This window comes from Rattus norvegicus, chromosome 8, assembly GCF_021556685.1.
Source record: "Rattus norvegicus strain SHRSP/BbbUtx chromosome 8, alternate assembly SHRSP_T2T, whole genome shotgun sequence".
NCBI classification, from domain to species: domain Eukaryota; kingdom Metazoa; phylum Chordata; class Mammalia; order Rodentia; family Muridae; genus Rattus; species Rattus norvegicus.
In genome coordinates, this window is record NC_141541.1 from 20,102,344 (window position 1) to 20,111,808 (window position 9,465).

Below are 9,465 nucleotides of genomic sequence, written 5' to 3' on the forward strand. Positions count from 1 at the left end.
AGTTCCACACAAGGGCCAAATATTTAAAATTCTGTCTCAAAATCTTTATGTTTTAATTTTTTTCTATATTTGAAAATTTACCATTTCTTACAACACATTCTCTACTCCCTGCACTTGTTTCTTCCCATCCAGGTTCTCTCCCTTTCTCTCTTTCACTAGAAAACAAATGGGCAAATAACAGTTAATAGTAAATTTTAATATAATGAAATAAAATCACCAAAAATATAATAAAATAAAACAAACAGAAGGAAAAGAGGTAAAAAATAGGCACATAAAACCAGATATAAATGCAGAGACCCACCCATTTATACACTCAGGAATTTCACAAAATCCCAAACCAATGCCATAATACATACACAAACACTATAAGCACTACAAACACTGTAAGAAAAAACAAGCAAGCAAATAAATGAATGAATGAATGAAAAATAAATAAATAAATAAATAAATAAATAAATAAATAAAATATTTTTAAAAGAAACGAAAAACTCTGACATTATTATTATGAGACATTTTCTGTTGGCCATATACTGCTAAGCATGTGCTCTGGACTTAAGAGCTGTTTGTTTTCTCAGTGAGACTCCCTTAAGGAAAACTAAATTTTCATTTTCAGGTGGTTATCAATTTGTGATACCTTCTAGATTGAGGATGCAGGCATATATCTCCTTCTCTCAGCTCTAGTACTCAATCAGTTGATGTGAATCCTACCTTAATCTCTGTATTCATATTCACATTTCTCTGTTCTGTTTAGATCTTGTTTCCTTGATGTTCTCTGACTCTTACAAACTTTTTGTTTCCTCTTCCCCAGGGGTTCCTTAGCTCCAGGGGAAGGATGTGATAGAGACATCCTGTTTAGGCCTAAGTGTTTGAAGATCAAGCACTCTCTGCATAATATCTGGCTGTGGGTCTCTGGATTTGTTCCCAACTGCTGCAGGTGGATGCTTCTCTGATGATGGCTGAGAAAAGCACAGATCTGAGTGTAACAGAATGTTATTAGGAGTTCTTTTATTTCCATGTTCCTTTAGTAGAGCAGTATAATTTAGTTACTCTAGGTCTTTTGGCTATATAATTGCAAGTTTTTGAACACACAAGCATTCCATCTTGTGGAGTCACCCTTAAGTCAAATTAAACATTGGTTGGTTACTCCATAATATTTGTGCCATGATTGCCCTATCATATCTTGTAGGCAGGATGCTATAATAGATTGAAGAATTGTAGATTGTAGCTGCATTGTGTTGACACTTTTCCTTTGGTAGCACACAAAGTATCTTCCACTGCCACCAACACTAGTCTTTGTGAAGATCAAAGTCTCTAGTGGCAGTGTTCCTTGAGTCATGTAACTGTTCTTAAGCAACAGGGATTAGCTGTCAGTTTGTGGAGAGTAAACTATAGCCATGACATTAGCTTGGGTTGTTTGGGATTCCCATGCTATTCCTTTGACCAGCAACTCCATTAGATAGATTCTTCCTCATTGCTGTGATGACAAGAGATGCTCCATTGGAGCTCTTTCAACCCCATTATTAGGCAATTAATTTAGATTCCCTTATCTATGTTTATATTTTAGGAATCTTCTACTGAATTAAGTTTCCATATTATATGTCAAATGACCCTTACTTTTAGCTGTGTCTCTCTCTGTATTCCCCCAGTAACTCCCTCTTCCCTCCCCTTCCCTATTTGATCATCTTGTTTCACATCTTTCCCCCATCCATAACTATCTATTCCTTATTCTTTTCCTAAGGAGATACATCAATCCCTTGTATTCTTTTATTTTACACATAACCTCTTTGGTTTTATGTAATTCAGCTTGAAAATAAAAACATGACTAAATGACATTTATTCAGTACTCTGTCTTTATAATATTGAAACACACAAGGCTATCATCTGACCTAATCAAAATAATGTCTTTCATTTATACCTTCTGATGACATGAATTCACAGGAGATAAAAATAATATATTAATAAGTTATTCTCTAATTTGTCATTATGTTCATATTATTATTTGAAGTTCATATATAGAATGCCTTCCGAATACTCCCATCACAACTTAACTCAAGAAAACAGATAATGTGGATACATATTTAAAATATTTTACTTCTCTTAAGAATGTTAAAAAAAATCCTAGTATTCAGGAATCTAGAACTTCAACCATATATCAGCTGGATGCTGCATCACCATCACAGAAAGACTGCCACTAATCATTGTTTTATCTTTTCTTCAGTGCTCATGTGACCATTATATGGTTCAGTTTCTTTGGAAAATTGTGATTCTTCAGGCATGATTCTGAAAATAATTTTTAAAGACATTCCTTTGTGTGTGTGTGTGTGTGTGTGTGTGTGTGTGTGTGTGTGTGTTTCTGTACTTGTATACATAGACATAAATATGGGTTTCTGCACAGATTAAGAGGGAACTTAAATTCTCTAGAATTGGAGGAACAGGTGATTTTCACACACTCCTCTTGGGTATTATGCACTGAACTCCAGTACAGTGAAAGCACTTATACCCACTAAGACTTCTGCCAGCTCTATAGAGAATAAGTAGGTGGATTGATTTCTCGCACAGTTGTAGTAGTTTAGCTTTTAGCCTCTAAAAACATAAATTTGTAAGGGTAAGAAGGATATTGCTGTCAGTGTCTTTAAAATATGTACATTTTTGCTTACTAAGTAAATGTTTTTATTTTTACATCTTCATATGTATATAACTGCCAGTGGCAATAGGAATCATTAATGCTATGAAATAAACTTTAAAATTCATAGAACATTTGCAAATTTCCCCATTGAATTATTCCAGGTATTCTTTCTGTTTTGCTATTTCAAAGGAAAACTGAGAAAATTATAAGATATTTTTAGATTACATTTCAGAAGGCAGTCTGGAGACAAGCTCAGAGCGACACTAAAGGTGAGATGTCAAAGTCTTCTTAAAACAGGAGCGAACCTTAGACAATGTGGGGAAGAGCAAAATGACATGTAATATATCTGGAGGTTCTTTGGTGTTTGGATCCTGTGTGTGCTCTCATACATTGGATGGGACATAGAACAACAGTATGAGTTAGAGACATGGCACTATAGCTAAGAGTGCTTATTATGCAAGTACATGAACTTGAGTTTGGACCTCAGACCCCACGGATAGATAGATAGATAGATAGATAGATAGATAGATAGATAGAGTAAGTTATAGTTGCAAGCATGATTGTAACCTGAACCTATGTAAAAATAAATAAATAATAAATAAGTAAACACATAAACAAGTTACAACTGCAAACATGATTGTAACCTGAACAATATAAGGGCAAAGACAAGATGATTAGCAGGATTTGTTGGCTGCCAGCTCCCTCGGAGTTCAGTGGTAAAATGTCTTAAGGAATAAGGTAGACAGTGACAGAGAGGACACCTGATATCCTCTGGCCTCTGTGAGCTTACTGACCACCACCCGTACACAATGGATATAGAATCACTCAAGTCTTATCTACAGATAAAACTAAATAAAATTTAAAATTAAGTATTAAATTTTGATTGTAATTATTTTAAATGTGTGATAATATTCTTAGGGTTTACCATGTTTTCAGTTTTAGCTAACATAGGTAAAGTTATTCATAAAAAACCAATCCTGGAGGTTTCTGTATTATTTCAAGGAGAGCATTAACCAAGCATGCTGTACAATTGTCTATCACCTATTTATTGTTTGGAAGTCTCCTGACTTTTATTTATTAATGTGAATTACTATCTTATTGGCATGTATAGAAGGGGATGTTTGTGTCCTAGTGAGCTTACTCTTTGACATATTTTTGAATCGCAAAGACTCCCTGCGTGGCAGCAGATCATCTTAAAGCCTGCCCTCTGAATAATGTGATCAATACTGCTTAATTAGAAGATGATCCTATTGATTGTGATTAATCAAAGTTGCTTAGCTCATTAGTTTTCTGTTCATATGTGTACAGAGAGACAATGCAAAATGGTATTAGACCTACTCTTCAGTACACAGGTTAGAGATTCCCATTATTTTAAAAAAAGATGCTAACACTGACATTCTGCATTTGAGTTGCCTTTGAGCTTGTGAGGAACAAAAATAATTTAAAAAGATATATTATATGGCCATGCATAGCTAATGTGCAAACATGAGACTTTTGAAAATTGAATTATTAAATGCTGGAATCATTCTATTACTGAAATGGCTTGTACTACCATCTGTTCCAGTCTCTAATACACATTTGAGTGGATATTTTTCACAATAAATGGTCTATCAAAATCCCCACTCTAGTTCTGTGGTCTGCTATTTATTAAGCACAGTGTATTAGACACATACTGAACCGATTTGTCTGTTGCAAACACTATATAAGAAATATGTTTAAGTAATAAAAGATAGAATCTTGTTTGTTTATAAATCAATTAGATAAGGGCTGATGGTTCTAAGGAAATCACTTGAGGCAATATGGTATTTCTGAAGAATGGCTCTACAAAGCTATTCTGAAATTGGAAAGGAAGAGTCTCTTTCTTTTTATGTTCCCCCTGGGTTGCTGTTGTTTGACCTTCTGGGACAGAATATTATTCTGAAGTAGTCCAGTTTGGACTTGAAATTGTGGTAATCTTCCACATTCAGTCTCTTGACTACTGCCATTAGAGGTGTGACCTGCTATGCCTGGAAATAGAGCCAGTATTTACATGTGCTGAATAAGCACAATTAGCAACAGAACTTCAAACTTTAGGACTGATTTCACTTAATCCTCACAACATGCAGGACTGTAGGTTGCCATCAGAACAAACCATGTGCGTATGAAAACAAATATTCAGGTTGGGAGCTTAAGCCAGTTTCCATGATCAATGTGGCAATCAAATTGTGATTTTTAAAACCACCAGGCATTAATGGTGGAGATCTCCTTTCCTCCCTCATTCAGGACACTGAAACGAAAAGCTAGTTGAAGAGCAAAGTATATACCATTTCCATTTCATTGCAAGTAGAAAAGCAAGCGACATGAGAAGTATCTTTGTTTATTGCAATAGATTGAAACTATTCAATTGAAATATGAAATGACCTAGATGATACCATTAACCATATTACCAGTGAAGGACTAATAAGCTACGTGCTTTAAAAAGCACCTTATTTCTCCACTTGCTTTACATTATTTGTTTTATTTCTTTAGCTAAGACTTCAAGAACTATACTGAATAGGTATAGAGAGAGTAGACACCCTTGTCTTGTTTCTGATGTTAGTGGAATTGCTTCAAGTGTGTCTCCAGTTAAGTTGATGTTTGCTATAGGCTTGGTCTAAACTGTATTCATTATGTTTAGGCATTACTGTTTTATACTTAATCACTCCAGGATTTTTATTATGAGATGGAGTTGGATTTCACCAAAGGCTTTTCTGAACCTAAGGAGATGATCATGTGGGTTTTTTGTCTTTCAGATTGTTTATATGGTGGATTATATTTATTGATTTGTGTATGTTAAACCATCCCTGAATCTCTGGGGTGAAGCCTACTTGATCATGGTGGATAATCTTTTGGATGTGCCCTTGGTTTCAGTTTATAAATATTTATTGAGATTTTTTTGTATCAATGTTCATTAAAAAAAAACCTGATCTGTATTTTTTTTTCTTTGTTTGAACTTTATGGAGTTTGGATATCGGAGTATATGTGGCCTCATAAGACAAAATGAGTAATATTTCCTCTGTTTCCATTTTGTGGAATAATTTGAGATATTAAAAATGAAATAGTCAAACCACCTTTATTTTCAGATGATATGATCATATATATATAAGTGACCTTTAAATTGCTACTGGGGAAACTCTATAACTAATAAAGAAGTTGCACTTTCATCAGAGTAACTCAATAAAATATTAACTCACAAAAAGTAGTATCTTCCTATGTCTAAATGATAAAATATTTGAGAAAGAGAGAAATAATACCTTTTACAATATCCCCAAATAATATAAAATATCGTAGGACAACTTTAGCAGGGAAAAGTCACAGCTTTTTGAAAGACGTTGAAAGTAATTGGAGAAGATATCAGAAGATGGAAAGATCACCCATGTCACGAATGGGTAGGTTAAATATATTTAAAGGTGCCAGACCTGCAAAAAGCAATCTACAAACTCAAAGCAATCCCCATCAAAAATTAAATAAAATTTTCGCAGATCTTGAAAGGACTATTCTCAGCTTCATATGTGGCTTAGTCAATGTTCTATTGATGTGAATAAACACCAGGACCACAGAAACTACTATGAAATAAGGCATTTCACTGAGGTTTGCTTGTAGTTTCAGGAATTTAGTCCATTATTAAGATGGCAGGAAGCATAGTGCCATGTAGGTAGATATGTTGATGAGAAATTTCTATCTTAATCCTCAGCCAGCAAGAAGTGGAAGAGCCTCTGGGCCTAGCTAAGGCCCTTTAAACTTCCAATGACACTTCCTCCAACAAGTCCACACCTAACCAAATAAGGTTACACCTCTTAATCCTTTCAAATACTGCCACTTTTTGGTGACCATTCACATCTATGAGCCTCTGTAGGCATTCTTATTAAAACTCCCACCATATGGAAATATAACAAGACAGGATAGTAAAAATTCTTGAATGGTAAAAGAACTGCTACAGGTATCACCATCTCTAAGCTCAAAATTTACTACAGAACTATAGTAATAAAAACAGTGTGTCATTCACACACCAAAAAATAGATGCCCTGATGAAAGGAGTTAAATTGAGCACAGAGACATAAATCCCCTGACCTATGGACATCAAAATTTTTATAAACAAGTTAGAAAATCACACTGGAAAAGAAATAGCATCTTCAACAAATAGTAGTGGTCAAATTGGATGGCTATATGTAGATAAATCCAAATAGATTTATGCATATAACCTTGAAAAAGAAACAATAAATACATCGAAGCTCTCAAGATAAAATGAAATACACTGAATCTAATAGAAGAAAAATTGCGGATTAGCCATGAACATGAGCAGCCAAACTACCACCCTACAGAAGGGAAAAAGATTTTTTAACTGCACACCCTATAGAGTCCTAATATCAGAAATATATAAAGAATCAAAAAACATAGATATAAATGAAAAGAAATAACCAATTAAAATGATGTATATAAACAGATACTTCTCAATAATATAAATAAAAATGGCCAACATCCTTTATTATCAGGGGAATGGAAATCAGAACTACCTTAGATGTAATTGTATGGCTGTCAGCATGACTTAGATCAATGAAACAAGTCGGCAGCTCATGCCTTGAAACATGTAGAATAATGGAAATACTTATTCTTTGTTGCCTGGAATAAAAGCTTTTACAACTACTATGGAAATCTGTGTGGCAATCCCTTAGGAATTGATCAACCTCAAGATCCAGCTATACTGCTCTTGGGAATACACACAATGGATGTTACATACTACCACAAGGACACTTGTATAACCATGTACATTGGTACTGTATGCAAAGTAGCCATAAATTGGAAACAACCCAGATGTCCCTGAGCAGATGAATGAATAAAAAAAGTGACACGTTTATACAATGGAATATTATATAATCATTAAAAATGAAACCATCAAATTCACAGGTAAATAAATGGAGCTAGAAAAACATCATTACTTAGGTAACCTAGATTCAGAAGGACAAATATACTATGCATTTGTTTATACGTAGACATTAGCTGTTAAGTCAATGATAACCCAGCTACAATCTGTAGAATCACAGGTTAGATATAGAATAAGGAACTGGGGGAAGGGTGCAGATATTACTATGAACATGAGTAATAAGTGTGGTGTTGAACAGTTAGCAGAGATACTTAGTAATTATGTCAGCTTGTGTTAATGTGAGTCTACATTTTCTAACTTTAAAATGTTTTCATCATACAAAAATCCATACCAATGCAAAGTACTTTGGGAACCAGCAGTTATCTCCTTAGTATAAAAAGGAGATAGAGTGATAAACAGAAAGCTCATTAGTATTAACATTTTATAATGGCTGCTTTATGTCACATGATCATCTTAAGAGGATGAAGTTCCATGGCATGTACTCTTTGACGTGAGTAAAGACTACTGCTTGTAAAGATGTTGCTTTCATTGTTATGAGGTCATCAGCTAAGATGGAGGACGACCCTGTGACTGCTATTTGAAAACATTTTCCTAAACGAGAGTTGAATCACATAATGTGTTGTAGCAAATTAAGATATCCTTTGTATAGATATTTTAACTATCAACTTTTTGTTTCAAGTTATAAGCTAACCTTTGCTACAGATTTTACAAATTCTTTAACCAGACCCAAAGGACTAGAAGTCCTGCAATAAAGACTGCTTACACATAGCACAAAGGAAATCATAGAACTAAAAGATTTAAGGATAGAAAGTTGAAAAAGTCTTAGCGATAAAAGACTTTGGGGCCATTTTCTTGTGGGGTGGCAGCGGTTGTTACAGTTTGAGAGAATTTGGAATTTGAGTGTGCCATCTCTGGTTGCTGAGCAGTACTGAAGCCAAGCCTTTTGCAGTAAGACAGCAAGACTTTAATAAAATCTCTGAGGTAAAAGAAGGAACTGAATTCAAAGTGAAAAGGAGGAAGGGTCATCATAACAAGGTTTCTAAAAAGTTCCAAGTGGGAGCTGAGAGACAGAGGACAATATAGCCATGTGGAAGAAGGAGCAGGCATGGACTCCTTTCAAGGAAGGGTCCCAATATCATGAAGCCTATGAGGGTATAGAGTTGTTGAAAGACTGTGAGAGAGACAGGACATAGTAGCAGAGGTCCAGAAGGGAATAAAAATATATCAGGTATATTTGATAGGGGGGAGACAAAGAAAGGACCACCGACCCAAGAGGCATAGAGAAGCTTCAGGGAATTCCAGGCATAAGTTGAAGCAAAGTATATGAGGTCTTCCAAAGAAGGATCTCAACATAGGAGGGCCTAAAGAAGAGACAGAACAGGTAGAAGGGGAGGAGAGGAAACTCCATGAAAGAGTTGCAAATATGTCTGAGGTGTATGCTTAAGAATGGGTTGCAGTATAGACTCAGGAGCACTTAGAGAAGGTGTGGAACTTAGAAGACACCTTCTAGGACAAGGAGAGGAAGTCCCCAAAAGAAACTGAGAGAGGCAACAGGGAACCAGAGTGTGTGTCATGGTGATAAGAATTTTAGTCTAGAATAACCCCACAGACTTGGAGACTTGTCAGAGAGAAATGTTCCAAATCAAAGAAGAGAGGCATAGCTTTCTATGTGATAGGAGACCAATAGACTGAGTGGAGCATCCTGATCCACCAGTGTTGCTTCTGCAATAAAACCAGACAAAGGAGGCAGCTCTGTAGTGACCCTTGCCAAGTAAAGATGGGGAGAGGAACACCACAGTTACCAAAAACAGGTCAACAGGTGAACTGGGAAAGGAAGTGTACCAATAGAGGGAGAGTAGTAAGTGTAAGTAAATAGTAAGTTCCCTATGTGTTGGGACCCCAGAGGACAAAACCGGTCAATCTCCACATGGTGTGTACC